The sequence below is a fragment of the Sciurus vulgaris genome, assembly GCF_902686455.1.
Source record: "Sciurus vulgaris genome assembly, chromosome: 9".
Lineage (NCBI taxonomy): Eukaryota > Metazoa > Chordata > Mammalia > Rodentia > Sciuridae > Sciurus > Sciurus vulgaris.
In genome coordinates, this window is record NC_136469.1 from 40,806,584 (window position 1) to 40,831,418 (window position 24,835).

The window sequence follows — 24,835 nt, forward strand, 5'->3', positions numbered from 1 at the left end:
TATCTGTCTTCTTGTATTTGCTAACATTAGCTTTGTGGCATAAAATATGGTCTATTCTATAGAAGGATCCATGTGTTTCTGAGAAGAAAGTGTATTCACTCTTTGTTGGTATATTCTATATATGTCCGTTAAGTCTAAATTATTGATTGTGTTATTGAGATCTATGATTTCTTTGTTCAATTTTTGTTTGGAAGATCTCTCCAATGGTGAAAGAGGTGTGTTACCATTACCTAGTATTTTTGTGTTGTGGTCTATTTGATTCCTGGAATTGAGAAGTATTTGTTTGACGTACATGAATGGCCCACTGTTTGGGGCATAGATATTTATGATTGTTATGTCTTCCTAATTTATGCTTCCCTTAAGCAGTATGAAATGTTCTTCTTTATCCCTTCTGACTTGTTTTGGCATGAAGTCCACATTATCTGATATGAGGATGTATACTCTGGCTTTTTTGCTGAGTCCATGTGCATGGCATGTTTTTTCCCATCCTTTCACCTTTAGTCTGTGGGTATCTCTTTCTATAAGATGAGTCTTTTGCAGGCAGCATATTGTTGGATCTTTCTTTTCAATCCAATCTGTCAGTCTATTTATTTTGATTGATGAGTTCAAGCCAGTAACATTCAGGGTTATTATTGAGATATGCTCAATTAGCTCATTTTTGTTTTTTGACACAACTTGGTTTCTCCTTTATTTGGCTATTCCTTTGGCTATTTCCTCCATTTGCTGATTTACGTCATTGTATTTTATCTCTTCCTCATGTAATATTTTGCTGAGAATGTTCTCTAATGCTGGCTTTCTTTTTGTAAATTCTTTTAGTTTTTGTTTATCATGGAAGGATTTTATTTCATCGCCAAATATTACGTTATGTTTTGCTGAGTATAAAATTCTTGGTTGGCCTCTGTTTTTTTTCAGAGCTTGAAAAATGTTGTTCCAGGCCCTTGTAGGTTTTAGGGTCTGGGTTGAAAACTCTGCTGCTATATGTATTGGTTTCCCCCTGAATGTAATTTGATTCTTTTCTCTCACAGTCTTTAAAATTCTGTCTTTATTTTGTATGTTAGGTATTTTCAGTATAATGTGCCTTGGTATGGGTCTATTGTAATTTTGTGTATTTGGAGTCCTATAACCCTCTTGTACTTGATTTTCCATCTCATTCTTCAGATTTGGGAAATTTTCTGATATTATTTCATTGAATAGATTGTTCATTCCTTTGGTTTGTTTCTCTGTGTCTTCGTCAATCTCAGTAATTCTTAAATTTGGCCTTTTCATGATATCCCATAATTCTTGTAGATTCTGTTCATGATTTCTCACCATCTTCTCTGTTTGTTCAACTTTGTTTTCAAGATCAAATATTTTTTCTTCAATGTCTGAGGTTCTGTCTTCCAGGTGTTCTCTCCTATTGGTTATGCTTTCTATGGAATTTTTAATTTGCTTCATTGTTTCCTTCATTTCAAGGTTTTCTGTTTTTTTTTTTTTTCTTCATTATCTCTAACTCTTTATTGAAATGATCTTTTGCTTCCCACATTTGCTCTTTTGACTATTGAGTGATGCAATCATTCAAAGCCTGCATTTGCTTTTTCATCTCATCATTTGCTTCTCTGATCATTTTAATTATGTACATTCTGAACCTTTTTTCTGACATTTTTTCTGCCATGCTGTCATTGGATTTTGTTGATGTAGCATCTAGGTTTGTTTGGGACATTTTCTTCCCTTGTTTTCTCACATTGGTCAGGTATGTATCCCTCTAGTAGTGAAACTCTATTGACTTATAGTGTCCCTGTTGATTTCCAATAACTCGCATCTTAGACTTCAGTAACCTGATGTCTTGGAGAAACTTGATAATGCAGTGATCTACACGGAAGCTGCCCCTCTAGGGGTGGTGGCCTTCAGTTGGGGTGTATTTTCTGCTTGTGAGAAGAGTCATCTCCACTTGTTCACCGATGGTCAGTCAAAAGGGGGACTAGACTGTGGGCTGGGGCATGGCTGGTCTGGGCCTTTGTCTATGGTTCTAGCACACTTGTGGGAAAGCCTTGCCAGGTGGGAAGACTCACCTGGTGGGGCATCTCGTTGGGCAACTGTCCTCTGAGAAGTTTCCTTTGGTCCAGAACTACCACCTCATCTGGGTAGCCCTCCTCTGTGATGGTCCCAGTGGCCTGGACCTACTTCCTGGATCAGGGTGCCTCACCCTGTGATTGAGACTCTTGCTGGGCAGCCCTCCTCTGTGACATTTCCTGGGGCCCAAAACTACCACCTGGTTTAGTGATCTGGCCCTGTGAGGGACTCTCTCTCTGAGTGGCCCTCCTCTATGATGTTCCCTGGGGACTGGACCTACTGCCTAGGCATGGGACCCTTGCTCTTTGCCAAAGCCTCTTGCTGAATGATCCTCCTCTACAATGCTCCCGTTGTCTGGGTTCACGGCTTTAGCAGGGGAGTCTGACTGGGTAACTCTACTCCATGAAGTTCCCTTCATTCTGAGACTACTGACCCATCCAGGGAGCCTCACCCAGTGGGAGAGACTCACCTGCCTGCTCTGAATTGTTCCTGAGTCTCTCAATACCTCCTCTTCTTGAATCCTGAGTCCTGTCAAAGGGCCTCCAGTCTCCTATAGGTGTCTCAGAAAGGGAGCCTGATGATGGCCATGCCCTCAGGAATATTTCAAAATTCCTGAACCAACCTCCAGAGAAGTTGGGGAGCCCCAGTGAAGGTGGACTGAGTCAGCACAGAGGGAAGTGCAGTGTCCCTCAGCAGTAGGGGTCAGGCAGGCAGGCTCGGCGATGGCATCCAACCTCTTGTATTCTTGATAATTGGCATTCTTATTGGAGTGAGATGAAATCATAGAGTAGTTTTGATTTGCATTTCTCTAACTGCTTGAGAAGTTGAACATTTTTTGTACTTTTGTTGATAGATTGTATATCTTCTGTGAAGTGTCTGTTCAGTTCCTTAGCCCATTTATTGATTGGGTTATTTGTTTTTTTAGTATTAAGTTTTTTGAGTTCTTTATATATCCTATAGATTATTGCTTTCTCTCAGGTGCATGCAGTAAAGATTTTCTCCCAATCTGTAGGCTCTCTCCTCACATTACTGATTATTTCTTTTGCTGAGAAGAAGCATTTTACTTTGAGTCCATCGCATTTATTGATTCTTGATTTAATGTCTTGTGCTTTAGGGGTCCTGTTAATGAAGTGAGGTCCTAGACTGGCATGGTGAAGATTTGGGCATAATTTTTTTTCTAGTATTTGCAGGGTCTCTGTTCTAGTGCCTATGTCTTTGACCCACTTTGAATTGAGTTTCATGCAGGGTGAGAGACAAATGTTTAATTTCATTTTGTTACATGCGGCTTTCCATTTTCCCCAGCACCATTTGTTGAATAGGCTATCTCTTCTCCAGTAAATATTTTTGGCACCTTTGTCTGATATGAGATCAAGTACTTATCCAGAAGATAAAGATAGACACTAAGCCATAAATGGAATTTCTTAACAGAAAACATTCTTTATGCCTTATAACATTCCTAGTGTTTTGTAAGCATTCACCAAGTGGCTTTTTCTGAGAAGGGAAATGGTATTGGAAATTAAGCCCTGGGCCTTGCACATGCTAAGCACATGCTATACAATTGAACTATGTCCCTGATTCTAGATTCTACCAAGTGGGTTAATAGCAGTGCTAAGTCTGGGGTCAATTTACCTACATGGAATATACTAAAAGACAATAAATATCATCACAGTCCCTTTGAAAATGTTGAATATCTTAAATTAGTGCAGTTTTAGGTAACACATATTTGATAAACATAAAAAAAATACAAGCTAATAGAAATAATAAATAAAGGCTCCTATACCTGTAAGTTTCTCAGGTTCTTTCTTCATCTCATTTATTCCATGTACTGTCTTCCCTTTTATTGCTGTCAATTTTTTCTCACAAGACTTGCTCAGTGACCTGATTTGACCATCAAGTTAATTATTGAAAACTCATAAATAGTTCAAATAGTTTCCAGAGAGCTACCAGACAACTAAAGCAAGGTCATATTTTTTTCTAATTCAAAGGCATACTTGTAAGCCAATGCTATAAATAAATACATTTTCAAATTGCAATATTGTTAAAAGAAGACTATATAACAATGTGAGAATAACTCCATTTAATTCTTTTCCATTTCCTGAACACCAATGAATTTCAAATTCACTCCATAAATACATTTTTAAAGATATAAACTGTGTATACAATATAGGATCTAATAAAATGTGAAGTTATACAAATGGATATATAATTAATTAATGCATGCTATTTAACTCACTAGGCAATTTATTATAAGTTGAGCTCAGTTTGAACATCATATAAGAGATATTTAGTTTCAGAAGCATTGAAAAAATCTTGTTTTGATGCAAACCCAGGGGCAACTTATTAAGAGAATGAAGTACATTGAAGGTTTTGTCTACGTGTGCATATGTATTAAATATGTAAGATATATAATAGATACTGATGACACTTTGTTTTTTATCTAAATATCTTACATAAACTAATATTGTAATTATTAGTTAATAAGTGACTTTCTTATTTTATATTTGTAACATATTACTTTGTTATTATTTATACCATTACTTCCTTTCACATAATTTTCTATAACCACTTTACTGATCATAATTTAAATTTCATTTATAAAAATTTTTGTCAGCTACTTATTATTATAAAAATCTAACAGAAGATGTGTTTATATTTTTAGAAATTTTATATATACACATACATATATTAAGTAGGTTTTGCTGAAAATGGTACTTATAACAATGACATTTTAGGGGAAATGGGTAGATCTGTAACTGGATGGTTTAAGAGAACACATAAAAGCAGAAATAAAAAGCACAATTCTATAAATATATATTATTCTTATCTTTGCCTGTTAGTGAATATAAAATTTATTGTCATAGTTGGACCAATATAGCTTTCCTTTTGAGAATGTACCGTAATCACAGTAGCCAACCTCTTATTGAAAGACTTTTAAGTTGCTTCCAATTTTTAACTGATGTAAACTGTCCCAATGCATTTCTTAAAACTAGAACTTCACATAGTTTGCCTATTTTTAGCTTATGATAAATTACCAAAACTGAACTGATAGAGCAAAGACCATGAACTTTGAGAGCTTTTAATGATAAGAGAACCTAAAGAAAGTTTCACTGCTATCTAAGGCAATGTCACACCACATATAATTTATAATAATTTTGCAGGTGAAAGTCATTTCTTACATTTTTAATTGAGTTACTTTATATTGTTCATGAGGGTGGTCAAATATAGAATAGTAAATATTTTTGGCTTTACTAAGTCATGGAGAAAAACATATAATTTTGTTTTAGATCCAACTGCATAATGAGAGCTCCAGTCTCATTTTTTATTATTTAACAATTAGAAGAAATTTTTAAAATGCAAAAAATATATCACATTTATCAGGAAAATTTTAAAAATTTCCAAGTATATGGAATTAATTTGTAAAATTTTTAAAAATTAATGTCAGTTAGTTTTGATTAGTAGATTATAATTTCTATTTTTCAATTTTAGTTTTTATTCAAAAAGCCAATACCACACAGTTATAATATTATAGCCTTCTTATATAATTTAATATCTGATAGGACCAGCTCCTTCTAATTTCTCTAATCCTAAACAATAAACAGAGTTATTCATTTATTTCTGAAATCATGCTTGTGTAGCATTACTTATGAAACATGTAAACAACAGATTCTGAGAGAAACTTTGTGTCAAAATGCTTTTTAAATTCAACCCATATAAGACTAAGTATAATAAAAACATAATTTTTCCAAATTAACTTTGAATTTAAATCTATTACAGAAATGAAAATATAATTCTAATATTAATATAAAAGATGGTGGAATGAGGCAGATATCATTACCCTGTGTACATATATGATTACATGAATGGTGTGAATCATGTACAACCATAGAAATGAAAAGTTGTGCCCCATTTATGTACAATAAATCAAAATGCAGTCTGTAAAAATAAAAAAATTAAAAATCAATTAGTATATTTGGTGTATGTTTCACAAAAAATGTATTCATTGAGTGCAGAAAAAAAGTTAATTTTAGGGAGGCAATACTTAGAAAAATACTCTGATCTCTAACCACATATAACAATAAATCATGTCAAGAATTCAGACTCTAATTATAAAAGCCTCAATGATAAACTTAGCCAAGTATATGGAATTAATTTGTAAAATTTTTTATCTTATTATATATATAATCTTTTATATGTATTACATATATTATATTATATATATATTTTATATTTATTATCTTATATATATATATATAAAATTTGGAAACAAGATTGCATTTATTGAGAAATTTGTTCCCTCTAAGAATAAATTTAAAAATTTTACAGTCAAATAATTATTCAAGATGAATTATCAAATGATGAGGCAGAAGTCTAGAAAATTTAAATAACTTCCCTAAGGATGCAAAAATGTTTAAGTGTTCCATGGGGAGTAGAAGCCAGTCCCTTAAATCCATGTGCAATTTCTATTGCATGTTTCAGATCCTTTCTACTTGATCTTTGTACTACTTTTTTTCCCCACTATTTTTACTGCAACTATGCTGAGAAGAACAAATTTTTCTTTTTTTCATCAACATAATCCAGATATAGTCAGGCAAGGAAGGGAAGAATTGTGTATGATTAAGTGCCTCAGGCAGTATGATAGTGCTGTTATAATTCCTAGCTAGATATTAAAATATATCTAAGTTACAATTAGTACTCTGGGGACATAGGAGGCAACTATTAAAGATGGTTTATGAATATTACTAAGGAATACATTAAAAAGACACTCCAGATAATCAAGATGGTGGGGAAGAAGTTGGTTGAAAATCTCAAATCCTCTGCAGCTTGGAATCAAAACTACAAAATAATAACTACTCATAAAGGTGAGTGACAAAGGGTATGCAATGAAGAATAATATAAGACTATCAGAGGCTTAGAGACTAAAATTTTGGTTATGATACTGGTCTTGAACATCCAGATCGGTCCCCTTGCTCTGGTGTCTAAGATTGAGCACCTGAGAAACACAGAAGCAAGTGCAGAAAAGAGGTTTTATTTAAAGGACAGAACAGAGACAAACTTCTTGGGGCTTAGGGGGAGGAGAAGAGGATCCAGAGTTGGTGTCCATGACAGGGGGTTGTTATGGGGTGCAACTTAAGAACAGAACAATCAGTACTGAGAAGTCCAAATTTGAGAGTCTTTTTTAAGCCAGTGAGATGACTGTCTCACACAATGCCTCAAAAAAAATGGCTATTGGGAGAACAGCCCCGACCACGGGGTTTTAGGGGTTCTTATACCAAAAATACATCAATCATAAGTGTCTGTTTCTATGATTCGAAATTACACATTAACATCATGAGATCATTTACAGAGGGGGAAGTGGGTCAAAATGACCTTACCTAGGTACAAACTAAAGAATGGTTGCTAACATCCACACAATTACTGTTTACCTGGTACATTGTTTAGGAGCAATAGGGATCAAAAGAGAGCAATTCTTTACTCTATAGAAATTGCCATTGTATATTATCAAACATGTCACACCAAGTAACTGATGATGGGCACAGAGGCGGGGTGTTCCCATGGGAGAAGCTTATTTCCTACATAACATGGAGTCTCAGAGCAAAATGGAGTCTGTTTAGTCATTTCCCTTAGAGTCTGGCCTATAACATTCTCATGGAGTCAGATCTGTCAGCCCATCACATTCCCCACTGGTTTTATGTACATAATCAAATCACTGATTCATTAGTAGTGCATAGGTGATTGTAGTGGTCCCTATTGCTGAGGAGCCAGTTATATTTATTCCCACTAGGAGGGGAACTAAGATAGGGGCCCCTTGTTTCGATATTAGCCCCATATATTTCTTTTGTTCCTCCCCATCATAATAGTATACAGAATTTATCCCATTTGGCAATCTCAAAAAGTTGAACAATTAAACATGGAGTTATTCCTGACATAGTCCAAGCATGAGAAAAAAAACATGATTAACATTTTTCAGTCTTATCTTTAGATGGTGGTTGGGGTCTCTGAGGGCTGTCCATTTTTCTGTTGTCTTGACTCACCTGGGATGAGCCCATGTTGTGAGTAAGGTCCCTTCCATTTCAGCCAGGTGTTAGTCCTTTCTGGAACAATTTGATGTAGACATAGTCTTCTGACTGAAATGGGTGTTGGAAATCAGTGGTCTCTTGGGGCTGGTTCTCTCATAAGTTGAAACTGTTAGAGAGACTTAACAACAGGTTGGAACTGGAGCAGATTCTTGGTAAGGGTGGAGGAAGGGCTCTGAAAGCATTAACATTTTAATGTCTCAGAGGTCATTTGCCTCCAACTTTCTGGACCCATACTGGCCCTTATTTTTGTGATTTAACCTAATTTACCTACCTATATTGACTGTCTTTTAATTTTTTATTATTACCCCTCTAATTTTAGGGACTTTTTACTGCTGTAAGGAAAAAGGGTGATGATCGCTTTTGCTGCTTTGAGCTGAGAGGGGGCACTGTGGGGTGGGGCAAGCAGTAAAAAGTTCCTTTCCAGGGGTAAAAGTCTTGTTCTATGAAAAAAAAAAAACATGAGTACAAAATAAATAGCATCTGGAGCATGTCAATGAATATCATGAAGCTGATAGAAATCAATAATCTCTTACCAGGAAGTAGAAGAGCTGAGAGGATGTTCCCATAAAAAGGTCTAACAAAGTTTAACAATGCTGGAGAGGATAAGGAGTTATCAGGAATGTAATCTCAACACTGTCAGAGTTATCAGGAATGTAAACACATTTAATTAAATTACTTACTGTCATCTGAGTTTAGTAAAATATCTTTTAATTGGCATGATCTCTTAGTTTAGTAGAGATCCCTTTATTTTTGTTACTTTGGGTTAGAGAATCATACTAGCAAACATTGATTAAGTCTACCTGTATCAGAGGTTAGAAAGATCTTTAGGCCTTAAACTGACTAAAAACTTATAACTCTGGCAGTTTCTCTTGATAGTTATCAGGTATTTTTGTCTAAGAATATTCTTTGCTACCTCTAGCTTTACTTAAAATGTCCAGGAATGACTGTGTTTCAGTTTTAACTGTTTTGCTAGGTGTTTAAGACCAAGCTTATCAAATTGACCTTGTTCCTACCTGCTGTTAAGAGTCAGCTGAGTTCCCACAGGGGTCACTCTTGGGGAACTTGAGAGCAGCTTCTTAGTTCCTTTAGTGACATTCACCTGGTAGGGTCTCCTTGATGAGGGGACTTCCTTTGGAAGCATTAGGGATGTATCCCTTTCCCAAGGACCCTCCTCTGCAGCAGCTGCACTGATTGGCTTTTCATCCTCTAGTGGTCTCATCAGTCTCCCTGATTGGAAGGTTGTGTGGACTAGAGTTGCAAAACTCCTTAGAGAAGTTCTCTTGTTCCCTGTGTTTAGGCTGACTCTGAGGGCAAGAGCCAAATATTGATTATCTTGACCCCTTTATTTTAATCTCAATCTTTAAGTTTTGATCTTAAACATCCAGCAAGTCAGTTTCACCAGTCATACAGTAAGAGTACTGGGTTTTAACTTTAATGTCTATGACTTTATAGTTATTTACCAATTTTTATTAAACTGGGATCTATATTATCTGTCCTATAAGTGATGGCTTATTATCTCAAATTAATTTAGATTGTTCTTGAAGCAGTAACTCTGTAAAACATTAATCAGTCAACAGGTAGAGTTTACAAGGAGAATACAAAATGGAATTAATAACAGTAAAAACATATTTAGTTGTATAATAGCTGTCTTAAATTTTTGCTGAGCTATATATTATATCCCCTGCTTGAGATTACAGTAATTTTACTACAAAAAAATCAATCTTTTGAATATAACTTTAAGTGAACTGAAGTCTGACTTATTTTGGAGTCACTGTAACATGTAGTAAGGTGGGAGGCAGAACCTTATCTCAGGTAAGGCAGGGCTCTTCATAAATCTTAGGTAAGTAGTCTAGTTCTGAAGCTGATCTTTATATTTTTTAAGAAATATCATTTTATAAAGTTTACATATATTGTTTCCTAAGTCTTTATGAAAGTTAGTTAACACAGTATTATATTACACCTAAAACATGAATCAAAGAAAGCTGAGAGAGCTTTTAATTTTCCTTTTGTTTAGTAAAGTGGCAAAATGTTTTTCATTTTCATGATATTAACTTTTAAATAGATCAGGCTCTCATTATCTTTTAGAAATATATATATATATATATTTTTTTTTTTTTTTTTCAGTGCTAGGGATTGAACTCAGGGCCTCAGGCTTGCAAGGCAAGCACTCTACCAACTGAGCTATCTCCCCAGCCCCACATTTATATTTTTATCCTAGTGCAGAAGGTAACATAAGGTTCAGGTCCAGTTACAGAACACTAAATGATATAAATAAATCCCCAATAAAATTTCTTATTTTGATAAGTTTAAAATTACTATTGCAACTTTAGGTTGGAGAACACCAGCTTGATAAAATGTTCTTTTAAACCTTTTAAAGACTTGTATACCTGGAAGATATGAGCTCATTTAATATATAAAAAAGAGTAATAGAATCATATTTGCATTGATGTTTTTATATTAACTATGTTTAACTTCTGAAGAAAATTTAGACTTTGTAATGTAGTACAATACTCTAAAATAACAGTTGCTATTTAACCAGAATTGTACAAACCCCCAATTTTTAAGACTAGCTGTTTTAGAGAATAAAACTTAACAGACACAATGTTAAGAGTAAATTAATGCTTTCAGAATTATTGGTCATTTTAGCATACAGATTGAAATTTGGTTTATATCAGTACATTAATATTTGACCTTAGGAAAAAATCTTGAATAGTTTTAACTGTTGTGTTACTTATAAATACACATAAACCTTTTAAAATTTACCCTTAATTAGCACTTTTTAATCACTTAATTAGACACTCTTGTTGTTTACTTAGATGTATTACAGTCTTATTTTATCACATAAAGACTTTTTTATCTAGAAACATTTTTATTAAATATATTTTTATATCTAAAACCTTGTAATGTTTTAACCTGTTGATCCCCTTTTTAAAATTTACATTTTGAAACAACTCTTATAAATTTCTGAATTTAGATGAATTACTCCATTTCAATCAGATGAAATATTTTGTTACTTTTAGATCTCTATTTCAATATAGTTGAAACTTTTGGATGTAGAATACCACCTGTTAAAGACTTTTAGTAACCATGTGATAACACAAATAAATTTAAATCCTCTTTTAATTTACCAATTTATGAAAACACCAAAAATGTTTTAAGTATTTTATCCTGTGGAATTTAAGGAGTTAAGAGTACTTGATGTTGTATTTAACAGTTAGCATTTTAACTCTCTAAACCAATCAGATGTCTCTAACAAACACATCCATGATCAATCTCATATATGTTAAATCTAATTTAGCTATTTTTTTAAAAACCAAGATATCAGAATTGTATTGAGCCATATCAGTCATTTCTTTCCTGTTGAAGAAAAATCTAGAAATGATGGATATTAGACATATAAAATTAACATTTTATTTATTTTTGACCACCTAGAAACAAAACTATTTTGGTAACTTGAAAGCCATATTTTTGTTTACCCATTTTAAAAACCTTTTAAATCATGTGAATCAAAAGCATTTGGATCCATTTTTTTTAAATTTTGATTTATGAGCTTATATGTCAATTTTGGTACCAAATATATGTAGACATGACAATACACCAGTGTACATATACATAAAATAAACAGATGAACAAAGACCCTATAGCTTATTTTTTAAAAACCCATTAGACTGAGAGTTAACCCTCGTAAACTGGCCTTTGAATGAAACAGCATTAAGAAAACTTTATAGTTGGATAAAATAGTTCTGATAAAAAATTAATTTAAGGGCACCAGATCGAAATTATGAACTCAAAAAATAGAATTTTAAAAGTCTTTTTGGCCTCCATTCTGATATGGTCCCTCTCATCAGAGATGAAAAGGAATTATGAGAATATAGACAAAGGTTATGCCCTATCCCTCCCTGAAGGAGTGTCCCGAAGAGACAGCAAGGGAGCTGCTTCCATTGGTCTCCTTGGGATAGCCCCCTCAGGTTGGGATCTTGTTCTAAACTGATTTTCCTTGTCTCTTGTATAGCAGCCATCAAAATTTTAGCCTGGCATTTGGTGGACCAACTCCCTATTGGCAGCAGTTTACATTTTGTCCTCTTATACTTCCAGATTTCTTTTTTCTCATGCACTCTCCTCCGCTTCCACCCATGTGGTTGGCCAAAATTTGGGAAAGGAACCTTCCAGGGAATGCCTTTCCCTATTTTCCAAGAGGATACAGAAAGATAGGAAGGGAGCTTCCCAGGGGGTACTCATTAACAACTCCTTGAAGGGAAGAACAATTCCCTGGATGCAGGTGACCTTGGCCATAGGAGAGGGGAAAGGAAGTGTTGGGAAGGTATTAACATTCCATTTCCTTTGAATCAGCTTTCATCTTCCCAGCCCAAGGGAATCTATCTACACTAATTGCCTGTCCTATGTCTTTACTTTAGTTACTGTACAGAAAGCAAGAAAGATTTATCAAACCCAAACTTTCACATGCAGTGTCAGGTAAAATCTGGAGTAGAAATGACAAATAGAGACAGAGAAGGGAAACTAAAAACCTTCTTTTAGAAACAGTGGCAGGGGGAAAATACAGATAATTAAGCTGGGGCTGGAGCTGCAAAATGGGTTGTTGCTTGAGAAGTGTTCTGCTTTTCTCAGTTTGTTGTTAGAGAACTGTGGTGGGCAGTGATTTTGTAAAGATCATACCTAATGTGGCAGCTCTTAAAGGATTGTGTTCTTATAGTTTAATGACATTTTGAGAGACAAGCAAATATTTTCCTGGCGAATGTGTTCAAAGCAGCTCATCTTGTTAACTTCTGTATTGGAATTGCTGTCAGTCTAAAGCTGCTGAGTCCCTCCCCTGGCAGCAGAGTGGACCAGCAAGAGCAGGTGCTTGAACTATGCCTGGCAATGGAATAGAATGGTCAGACAGAAGCAAGAAGTGCTAAATGGGAGCAGCGTAGAGGAGGCCGCTCAGCACAGCGCTGGGACTCGGAGCAACCACTGGGGCTCCAGGCGGTGGCCCAGAGGAGGGGCTGCGAGGAGAGCTGTTTGGACTCAGAGCAACCACTCCTGACACCAGGACCTGCCTGGAGGAGGAGGGGGAGGTGGAGGAGGAGGAGGAGCGTGGGGAGGCGCTTGGACTCAGAGCAGCTGCACCAGAACTACAGGCGGTTGCCAGAGGAGGAGCTGCCCAGCAAGCTGTTTGGACTCAGAGCTACCACTCCTGAATGCCGGGGCCTGCCCGCAGGAGGAGGAGGAGGAGCATGGCCACTTGGATTCGGAGTGACTATACTACAGCTACGGGCGGTTGCCGGAGGAGGAGCTGCGTGGCAAGCTGTTTGGACTCAAAGCGACTGTTCCTGAACACCAGGGGGGCTGCCTGGAGGAGGAGGAGGAGGAGGAGAGCGGCGAGTCGCATGGACTCGCAGTGACTGCGTTGGAGCTCCAGGCAGCTGCTCAGAGGAGGAGGCGAGTGGTGAGTTGTTTGGACTCAAAGCGACTGCTCCTGAACACCAGGGGACTGCCTGGAGGAGGAGCCCGGTGGGTCACTTGGTCTCAGAGTGGCCCCACCAGAGCTCTGGGCAGCTGCCTGGAGGAGGTGTGCAGTGGGTCACGTGGACTCAGAGTGACTCAGAGCAACTCAGAGTGACCACTCCTGAACACCCAGGGAGCTACCCGGAGGAGGAGGAGGAATGGGGTGGGTCACTTGGACTCAGAGTGACTGCCCAGGGCTACGGGCGGTTAGTGGGAGGAGGAGGCGCACAGTGAGTTGCTTGGATTCCTGGTGACAGCACCGGAACACCGGGCGGCTGTCTGGAGGAAGAGGCGTGCGGTGGGTCTCTGGGACTCGGAGCGATTGTACGGGGCTCCAGGTGGCTGCTCAGAGGAGGGGTCGCATAGCCAGGTGATTAGGTGCAGAGCAGGGTCCCAGGACCTAGGAGGCTTCTTGGTGGAAGAGCTGCACAGAGACACGCTTAGGGGTGGAGCAAAGATTCCAGGACTGCGGGCAGATTCTCTGAGGAGAGGTAGCCTAAAGAGACTCGTCTGCAAAGGGTGAGGCTCCCAGGCCCAGGAGGTAGGTCCCGGCCCCTGGGAACGTTGCAGAGGAAGGAAGCCCAGTCCAGGCGGTAGTTGTAGAATGAGGGGAACTTCTAGGAGGGGAACTGACCAGTGAGACCTCCCAACCATGTGAGTCTTCCCTGCCGGGTGAGGTTTTCCCACAAGGACGGTAAAATCAGAGACACAGGCCCAAACACACCTTGCCTCAGCCCACAGCCTAGTTCCCCTTTGGATGACCATTGGTCAACAAGTGGAGGCACCTCTGCCCACTAGCAGGGATTATACCCCACCTGAAGGCCACCACCCCTAGAGAGGCAGCTTTCTTGTGGAGCACCACATTATCAACTTCCTCCAAGACTTCAGCCTACTGAAGGCTAAGAGGGGATATACTAGAAATCTTCAGGGACATTATAAGTCAATAGAAGAAATCTGAAATATCTCAGCAGTCCACTGATACCTGAACAATATGAGAAAAGGGAAGAAAATGACCCAAGCAAATCTAGATTTTACATCAATAAAACCCAATGACAGCATGGCAGAAGAAATGACAGAAAAGGACTTCAGAATGTACATAATTAAAATGATCACGGAAGCAAATGATGAGATGAAAGAGCAAATGTAGGCACTGAATGATCGCACCAATCGACAGTTAAAAGAGCAAATACAGGAAGCAAAATATCATTTCAACAAAGAGTTAGAGATATTGAAAAAAAATCAAACAGAAATCCTTGAAATGAAGGAAACAATAAACCAAATTAAGAACTCCATAGAAACCATATCCAATAGGATAGAACACCTGGAAGAAAGAACCTCAGACATTGAAGACAAAATATTTAACCTTGAAAACAAAGTTGAACAAACAGAGAAGATGGTAAGAAATCATGAACAGAATCTACAAGAACTATGGGATATCATGAAAAGGCCAAATTTAAGAATTATTGGGATTGAGGAAGGCTTAGAGAAACAAACCAAAGGAATGAACAATCTATTCAATGAAATAATATCAGAAAATTTCCCAAATCTGAAGAATGAAATGGAAAATCAAGGTCAAGAGGCTTATAGGACTCCGAATACACAAAATTAGAACAGACCCACACCAAGGCACATTATAATGAAAATACCTAACATACAAAATAAAGACAGAATTTTAAAGGATGTTGGAGAAAAGAACCAAATTACATTCAGGGGGAAACAATACGGATATCAGCAGATTTTTCAATCCAGACCCTAAAAGCTAGAAGGGCCTGGAACAACATTTTTCAAGACCTGAAAGAAAATGGATGCCAACCAAGAATCTTATACCCAGCAAAATTTGCCCTCAAATTTGACAATGAAATAATATCCTTCCATGATAAACAAAAGCTGAAAGAATTTACAAAAAAAACCCCAGCATTACAGAACATTCTCAGCAAAATATTACATGAGGAAGAGATGAAAAACAAAGAAGCAAATCAGCAAAGGGAGGACTTATCATAAAGGAATTGTCAAATAAAGGAGGAACCAAGCCGTGTCAAATAAATAAATAAATAAATAAAATTTAAAAAATGAACCAAATGACTGGGAAACCAAATCATATCTCAATAATAACCCTGAATGATAATGACCTGAATTCATAAATCAAAAGACATAGACTGGCAGATTGGATTAAAAAGAAAGATCCAACAATATGTTGCCTGCAAGAGACTCACCTCATAGAAAAAGATACTCATAGACTAAAGGTGAAAGGATGGGGAAAAACATACCATACACATGGACTCAGCAAAAAAGCTGGAGTATCCATCCTCATTTCAGATAATGTGGACTTCAAGCTAAAGTTAGTCAGAAGGGATAAAGAAGGACATTTCATATTGCTTAAGGGAAGCATAAATCAGCAAGATATAACAATCATAAACATCTATGCCCCAATCAGTGGCTCATCCATGTATGTCAAACAAATCCTTCTCAATTTCAGAAACCAAATAGACCATAACACAATAACACTAGGTGATTTTAACACACCTCTCTCACCACTGGACAGATCTTCCAAACAAAAATTGAATAAAGAAATTATAGATCTCAATAACACAACCAATAATTTAGGCTTAACGACATTTACAGAGTATACCATCCAACCAAGAGCGAATACACTTTCTTCTCAGCAGCACATGGATCCTTCTCTAAAATAGACCATATATTATGCCACAAAGCTAATGTTCGCAAATACAAGAAGATAGAGACACTACCTTGTATTCTATCAGATCATAATGGATTGAAGTTAGAAATAAATGAAAGCGTAAAAAAACAGAAACTATTCCAACACCTGGAGATTAAACAATATGCTATTATACGATGAAAGGATAACAGAAGATATTAGGAAGGAAATTAAAAAATTCTTAGAGGTAAATGAGAACAAAGAAACATCATATCAAAATCTCTGGGACACTATGAAAGCAGTACTTAGAGGAAAATTTATTTCATGGAGCACATTTAATAAAAGAAGTAAAACTCCACAAATAAACGACCTAACACTACAGCTCAAAGCCCTAGAAAAAGAAGAACAGAGCAACACCAAAAATAGTAGAAGACAGGAAATAGTTAAACTCAGAGCTGAAATAAATGAAATTTAAACAAAAGACACAATACAAAAAATTGACAAAATAGTTGGTTCTTCAAAAAAATAAACAAAATTGATAAACCTTTAGCCACACTAACAAAGAGAAGATGAGAGAAAACCCAAATCACTAAAACTCGGAATGAACAAGGAAATATCACAACAGACACAATAGAAATACAAAGCATAATTGGAAGCTATTTTGAAAATCTATACTCCAACAAAATAGAAAATTTTGAAGACATCAACAGGTTTCTAGAGACATATGAATTGCCTAAACTGAACGAGGAGGACATACACAATTTAAATAGACCAATTTCAAGTAAAGAAATAGAAGAGGTCAACAAAAGCCTACCAACAAAGAAAAGTCCGGGACCAGATGGGTTCTCAGCCAAGTTCTACAAAACCTTTAAAGAAGAGCTCATTCCAATACTTCTCAAAGTATTCCATAAAATAGAAGAGGAGAGAAGCCTCCCAAACTCATTCTATGAAGCCAATATCACACTGATACCTAAACCAGACAGAGACACATCGAGGAAAGAAAATTTCAGACCAATATCCTTAATGAACATCAACGCAAAAATTCTCAACAAAATTTTAGCAAATCGCATACAAAATCATATTAAAAAGATAGTGCACCATGATCAAGTGGGTTTCATCCCAGGGATGCAAGGTTGGTTCAACATCAGGAAATCAATAAATGTCATTCACCATATCAATAGACTTAAAGTCAAGGATCACATGATAATTTCAATAGATGCAGAAAAAGCATTTGATAAAATACAGCACCCCTTCATGCTCAAAACACTAGAAAAAATAGGGATAGTGGGAACATTCCTTAACATTGTAAAGGCCATTTATGCTAAGCCCATGGCTAATATCATTCTAAATGGTGAAAAACTGAAAGCATTCCCCCTAAAAACTGGAACAAGGCAGGGATGCCCTCTTTCACCACTTCTATTCAATATCATCCTTGAAACTCTAGCCAGAACAATTACACAGACCAAAGAAATTAAAGAGATACAAATAGGAAAAGAACTCAAACTATCCCTATTTGCTGATGATATAATTATATACTTAGAGGAACCAGGAAATTCCACTAGAAAACTCTTAGAACTCATAGGTGAATTCAGTAAAGTAGCGGGATATAAGATCAAGGCACATAAATCTAATGCTTTTTTATACATAAGTGATGAATATTTGGAAAGAATAATCAGGAAAACTGCCCGATTCACAATAGCCTCGAAAAAAATAAAATACTTGGGAATCAATCCCACAAAAGAGGTGAAAGACCTCTACAATGAGAACTACAGTACAGTAAAGAAAGAAATTGAAGAAAACCTTAGAAGATGGAAAGATCTCCCATGTTCTTGGATAGGAAGAATTAATACTGTCAAAATGGCCATATACCTAAAGTGCTATACAGATTCAATGCAATTCCAATTAAAATCCCAATGACATACCTTACAGAAATAGAGCAAGCAATCATGAAATTCATCTGAAAGCATAAGAATCCCAGAATAGCTAAAGCAATCCTTAGCAGGAAGAGTGAAACAGGGGGTATCGCAATACCAGATCTTCAACTCTACTACAAAGCAATAGTAACAAAAACGGCATGGTATTGGTACCAAAATAGACAGGTAGATCAATGGTGCAGAATAGAGGACATGGACACAAACCCAAATAAATACAATTTTCTCCTACTAGACAAAGGGTCCAAAAATATGCAAAGGAGAAAAGATAGCCTCTTCAACAAATGGTGCTGGGAGAATTGGAAATCCATATGCAACAGAATGAAACTAAACCCATATCTCTCACCATGCACCAAAGTAAACTCAAAATGGATTAAGGACCTCGGAATCAGACCAGAGACCCTGCAAATTATAGAAGAAAAAGTAGGTTCAGATCTTCAACATGTCGGCTTAGGACCAGACTTCCTCAACAGGACTCCCATAGCACAAGAAATAAAAGCAAGAATCAATAACTGGGATAGGTTCAAACTAAAAAGCTTTCTCTCAGCAAAGGAAACTATCAGCAATGCGAAGAAAGAGCCTACAGAGTGGGAGAAAATCGTTGCCACTCATACTTCAGATAGAGTACTAATCTCCAGAATCTATAAAGAAGTAAAAACACTCTACACCAAGAAGGCAAATAATCCAGTCGACAAATGGGCTAAGGAAATGAATAGACACTTCACAGAAGAAGATCTACAAGCAATCAACAATCATATGGAAAAATGTTCAACATCTCTAGTAATAAGAGAAATGCAAATCAAAACCACCCTAAGAGTCCATCTCACCCCAATTAGAATGGCAATTATCAAGAATAAAAGCAACAACAGGTGTTGGCGAGGATGTGGGGAGAAAGGTACACTCATACATTGCTGGTGGGGCTGCAAATTAGTGCAGCCACTCTGGAAAGCAGTGTGGAGATTCCTTAGAAAACTTGGAATAGAACCACCATTTGACCCAGCTAGCCCACTCTTTGTCCTATACCCAAAGGACTTAAAATCAGCATACTACAAAGATACAGCCACATCAATGTTCATAGCTGCTCAATTCACAATAGCCAGATTGTGGAACCAACCTAGATGCCCTTCAATTGATGAGTGGATAAAGAAACTGTGGTATATATATACAATGGAATATTACTCAGCCATAAAGAATGATAAAATTATGGCATTTGCAGGCAAATGGATGAAATTGGAGAATATCATGCTAAGCAAGATAAGCCAATCTCAAAAAACCAAAGGTCATATGATATCGCTAATAAGTGGATGAGGACACATAATGGGGGGAGGGAGGGGTTAGTGTTAGGGTTAGAGTTAGTGTTAGGGAGGGGGGCAAGAATGGAGAAAGGAAGGAGGGGTGGGGGGAAGGGAAAAAATAACAGAATGAATCAAACAACATTACCCTATGCAAATTTATGATTACACAAGTGGTATGCCTTTACGCCATGTGCAAACAGAGAAACAACATGTATCCCATTTGTTTACAATAAAAAAAAATAAAAATAAAAGTTCATCAACAACTAAAAAATAAAAATAAAAATAAAAAATAATTTAAAAAATTTATAAAAGAGAAAGAAATAAAAGAGACACCTATAGGAATGTAAGTAATCAAATTATTCTTCTTTGTAGATGATATAAACCTAAACTGAGAAGACTCACTGTTGTAAGCAGTGAGTAAGAGAAGAATCAAGTTTGGTTCCAACAAGTGGATTTTACTCATGCAATGCACACTCAACTTAACATTCCTAATTATAACAAGTCACAAATACATTGAAGATTCACTCCCTTGTTCACCTAGAGTCCAATCCCCATGGACTTACTCAATGCAACATCTCTTAGCCAAGAAGTCAGTCAGTAAGACCTAGGAGATTCTTCTCAGCTGTAGCCTCTCTCAACTCCTTGGATGTCTTTGGATGTCCTTGGGTGTCCGATAAGCCAGAGGCTGGGTGGAAGTCATGGCTGCAGGAGAGGTGGTCAGTCATCTGGCCTTGGTGACAACAGCCAATCAGCAATCAGTGATGGAGTGGACAGCAGTTGGGATAGTCAGGAGACAGAGCAACATGGAGTCCTCTGGTCACAGTGCTGCTGACAGTTTGCTCCAAAAGTCCAGGGGTTTAAGTAGTGATTTGCAGCCCACTCATGCTCTGGTCTTCATTGATAAAGACCAGAACACGACTATACTAGGAGCTGCAACTCAAATCATAGATAAAGGTTCATATCGGCATTGTTCAGGAGTGTCATCCTGCCACACAGCAAGTTTGTCACCAGGCGCCTTTATTTTAGTTTTATAAGGCAAATACCAAATGCAACTTATTATTACTGCATAATACAAAACTATAGCAATTCCTATTATTTCCTTGTCTCATTGCACTCTCATTGTCAGGTCAGAATTTAAGCAGCTACATGGGAGGGAGCAGAACAATTAAGGTGGTGGGCAGCGTGCCAAAGAGTGACCAATCAAACACAGACAGATAAACCCCACTGAGCCTTATGCCCACCTATTACTCAGCAGGACCCCTCCCCCAATTCTGGCCTATAAAGACCCTGGGCAGCTGGGACCACATGCCATTTTCTCTCCACCCTGACCTGTACCCTGAGGGCTGGGATTTTCGACTGACAGCCAAATTCCAATAAAGCTTGTTTGGCCACTTTTGTCCGACTTTTGTTTGGCCACAAGCCCTCGCCCTCAAACTTACATTCATGATTCTATTAGGAGAATTATAGAGCTGATAAACAAATTCAGCAAACGAGTAGGACACAAAACTCTCGTACAAAAATCAAGTTGTCTGTATGCCAGTAATGAGTTTGCAAAGAAAGAAATGAATACAAGAATTTCAATCATATTAACTTCTAAAATAATAAAATGCCTAGGAACACATCTAACCAAAGAGATGAAAGACCTGTACAATAAGAATTACAGAACACTGAAGAAAGAAATTGAAGATACTAGAAAAATGGAAAGATGTCTCATGTTCATGAATAGGCAGAATCAATATTGTCAAAATGGCCACATTAATAAAAGTGATGTGAATATTTAATGCACTATCCATCAAAATACTAATGACATTCTTTACAGAACTAGAAAATTAATCATAAAATTTGCGTGGAAAATCAAGACTCTGCATAACCAAAGTAATCCTAAGCCAAGAGAGCAATGCTGAAGTCATCATGTAACTGAAAGCTTGGTGCTCATCCCCAGTGCCAAACCAATAACAAGGACATGATTTCGAGCAAAAGAGAAACATGAGGCACTCTTGTCCCAAAGACTGTGATTCTGCCCATCAACAGGAAGAGAGGGCTGTTACAGAGGTAAGTAAGAGAAAATGAGATTAGAGAGGAGAAATCAGGAAAGAGAAGATCAGGGAAAAGAAGATCAGGGCAAAGGTTAGGGAGAAGAAATTCAGAGAGATGAAAGAGGACTACCTTTTCTCCCATCCTAGGCTGAGTTATTTGTCCTTAGTACACACCCACCATAGGAAGGAAATAATCCAGAGTTTGGGGATGGTACCAGAAGATCTCAGAAACAAGTAAATTACTACTCCAAAAGAGAATATGTGGAATATAGTCCTTGAATCACCACCTAAAAGCCCCTGTTCCTGCTGATGGGCAGAATCACAGCGTTTGGGACAAGAGGAGTCCCCTATGTTTCTTCTTTGCTAGCAAAGCAATAAACCTTCTTTTTCCTTCTTCTCAAAACCTTGTTCTTATTATTGGATTGGCATTGAGGCCAAGGACCCAGCTTTCGGCAACATCATGAGAAAAACAGCATAATAATGGCTTAAAACCAGACATAAGACCCAATGGAGCAGAATAGAATACATAGAGATGAATTAACATAGCTCCAAGTCACCTGATTCTTGACAAAGGTGCCCTTTTAAATAATGGTAAATAAATAGTAGAATTAAATTTGATCTCTGTCTGATATCTATACAAAAGTAAACTCAAACTGAATCAAAATCTAAGTACAAGACCAGAAAATTTGCAACTATTGAATAAAAAAAGGGAAAATATTTCAACCTACAGGAAAAGGTAAAGATTTTCTAAATGGGACTCCCTAAAGCTCAGAAAATCAGAGTAAAAATCATTAAATGGAGTGGCATAAAATTTAAAAGCTCCTGTACAGAAAAGAAAACAACAGATTAAAGAGCCAAGTGTCATAGTGAGAGAAAAGGTTTGTCAGCTACTCTTTTGACTGAGAATTAATTTTCAGAATATATAAAGCATTGAAAAAATTGAATACTAAAAACCACATAACTGTATCAACAAATGACCAAATGAACTAAACAGATACCTCTTGAAAGAAAATGGCCAACAATTATATGAAGAAAAAAAAAAAAAAGATGTTTACCCCCTTTAACCATCAGGGAAAAGCAAATAAAAACTACACTGAGTTTCATCTCATTCCAGTTAGAATAAGTATCATCAAGAATAGAGATATAATTACACACCGCTGGCAGAAATAAAAGTTTGGTAGAGCCACTATGGAATTTAATATGAAGTTTTTGCAAAAAGCTGAAAATAGAACTACGTATGATTCTTCTCTACCACTCCTTGGCATTTATTCAAAAGGATTGAAGTCAGCATACTTTAGAAATTCATGCATGTTTATGCTATCATAACACAATTCACAATAGTCATGTAGAATCAGCATAGGCTTCCATCAACAGACAATATACAAATAAAAATGCTCATTTAAAAATACATATATACATATAAATATGTATGTATATGTATATACATATATATACAATTAGTGAATTCATGTAGGTATATATTCAGCAATGTCTGAAATTAATCTTGGTAATTTTAGGTATTTTCTTGTTGAGCTATTTTTAAATGTTTGCTGAGGTCTGTAATTAACTAGTCTTCAAATCATGAGAAAAATTATATTGAAATATTTTTTCTAAATTTTGTCATAGCAGGACTGTAATAATACCTTGATAATGTTTTGTATTTGAATAATTATTTAAAGTCTATGAAAATTTGCATATATGATGATATATATTCTAGAATTCTCGAAAGTTTAATCTCTCAGAAAGGCACTTACATCACTGTAGGTAAATCCATTAAGGTTTATAAAATGAAGTAAAATTAATAAATGAAATAAATTTTGTCTATGGAGGGAATCTATATCTGAATACAGAGATGAATTAATACTACATGGTAGATGCTTAAAAAGGTGAAAATTATCTTCTCAATGTTTAAAAATTTTGCACACATTTTTCATATTTTTAAATGTAAGAGTAGGATTTATTGGAGAATAGAAATAGGAACAGAATCCTTGCATTGCAAGAGGGGACCTAGTTTTTTCCTAATTACCTCATTTTTAATTGCCTGATAAGGTGCAAAATATGTTTCAAAGAAAACCATGAGATTTGGTGGATACTAAAGCTTGGTAATGCATAATAATAATTATCACTTGATCTTGAATCAATTAAATATTTGATAAGTATTTTTACAATAAGTCAGAAAATCCAGTTCTCATACAAACTATGTAAAAGTTGAATTAATATTAACATAGTCCAGAAAGTAGATTTTTAATGGGAAATTAATTACTTTCTTTTAGCATCAATCTCATCTGATTTGAGGAAAAATAAAATGAAGCAAAGCATAATAAATTGCTTATCAGAATACCTAGTACATAAATGATCAGCTCAATACATTAGAGTACTTCAAGGAGTAGGTAGGGGTGGACTAGAAGGAGGCTGCATTCCTTGTCACTCAGTAACTCAGAATTCAAGCAGAGGAAATACTATTTATCTGGGAGGCAGTCATTGCTGCCAACTGATCCCTTGCTGTTTATCTTGCTGAGTTTACCCACCATCTTCCAGCATATCATATGCCTTTTGAGTGTAGGTGGCTCACTGACCACTGCCTATCATCCACTGTTTGCCCATTTGCCTACCTCTTGCCAGCCCATCACCCGCCTTTCTCCTACCCATTGCCCACCTCCTGACATCCACCCACTGAATTTCTGCTGTTAACCTGCAGACCACCTTCAGACTGCCAGCAGATTGCCTACTGCCCACTGATGCCTGGAAGTTCATTGTCACACTCCCCACAGGTGTAGTTACACATGGCTGCTACCATCTTGGGACAACTGCCAGGGCCTGCAGGTTTGCTGTTGCCACTGCTGCCATTATGGTGTGTGGCCACCTCGGTCTGGGGACATAGGCCAGGGCCTGGAAATATATTGTGGTACCTGCAGGTCTGGTTGCACCTGAACTCTTTTGGCTTGGTGTGGTAGTGTCTACTATTTGGCTGCCTATTTGCAGGTTCACTCCTTTGTGTGAGACTATCTCTGGTGATCTCTCTGCATGTTGAAAGGGCATTGAGATCTTAGGACTGAAGCAAGACAGGACCTGGGGAAGCTGAAATTCAGGTTCACCAGATTGTAGCTGGGTTTGTGTGGGTCAGCCTGGGTCTGGCAAACCTGTGGAATAGAGACGAGGGGCAGCTCCCTAGGGGGATTACAGTCGAAGAAACCGGACAAAACTGGGCTCTCTCCAGTTCATTGATTTCTGAAGTGCACAGAGATTGAAAGACACTCTGCTGCGAAAACTGGAAGAGGGTGTAAGG

General features: G+C 36.9%; 1 pseudogene across 1 annotated transcript in view; it reads right to left on the reverse strand.

Moving 5' to 3' along the window:
• Window positions 1–24,274: 24,274 nt before the first annotated feature.
• LOC306669241 (KATNB1-like protein 1) overlaps window positions 24,275–24,835 on the reverse strand; it is a 35,254-nt pseudogene continuing 34,693 nt past the window's right edge. The window contains exon 4 of the transcript in view: window positions 24,275–24,569. The product of the transcript in view is annotated as a KATNB1-like protein 1 (transcript). The remainder of the gene's footprint in view (window positions 24,570–24,835) is intronic.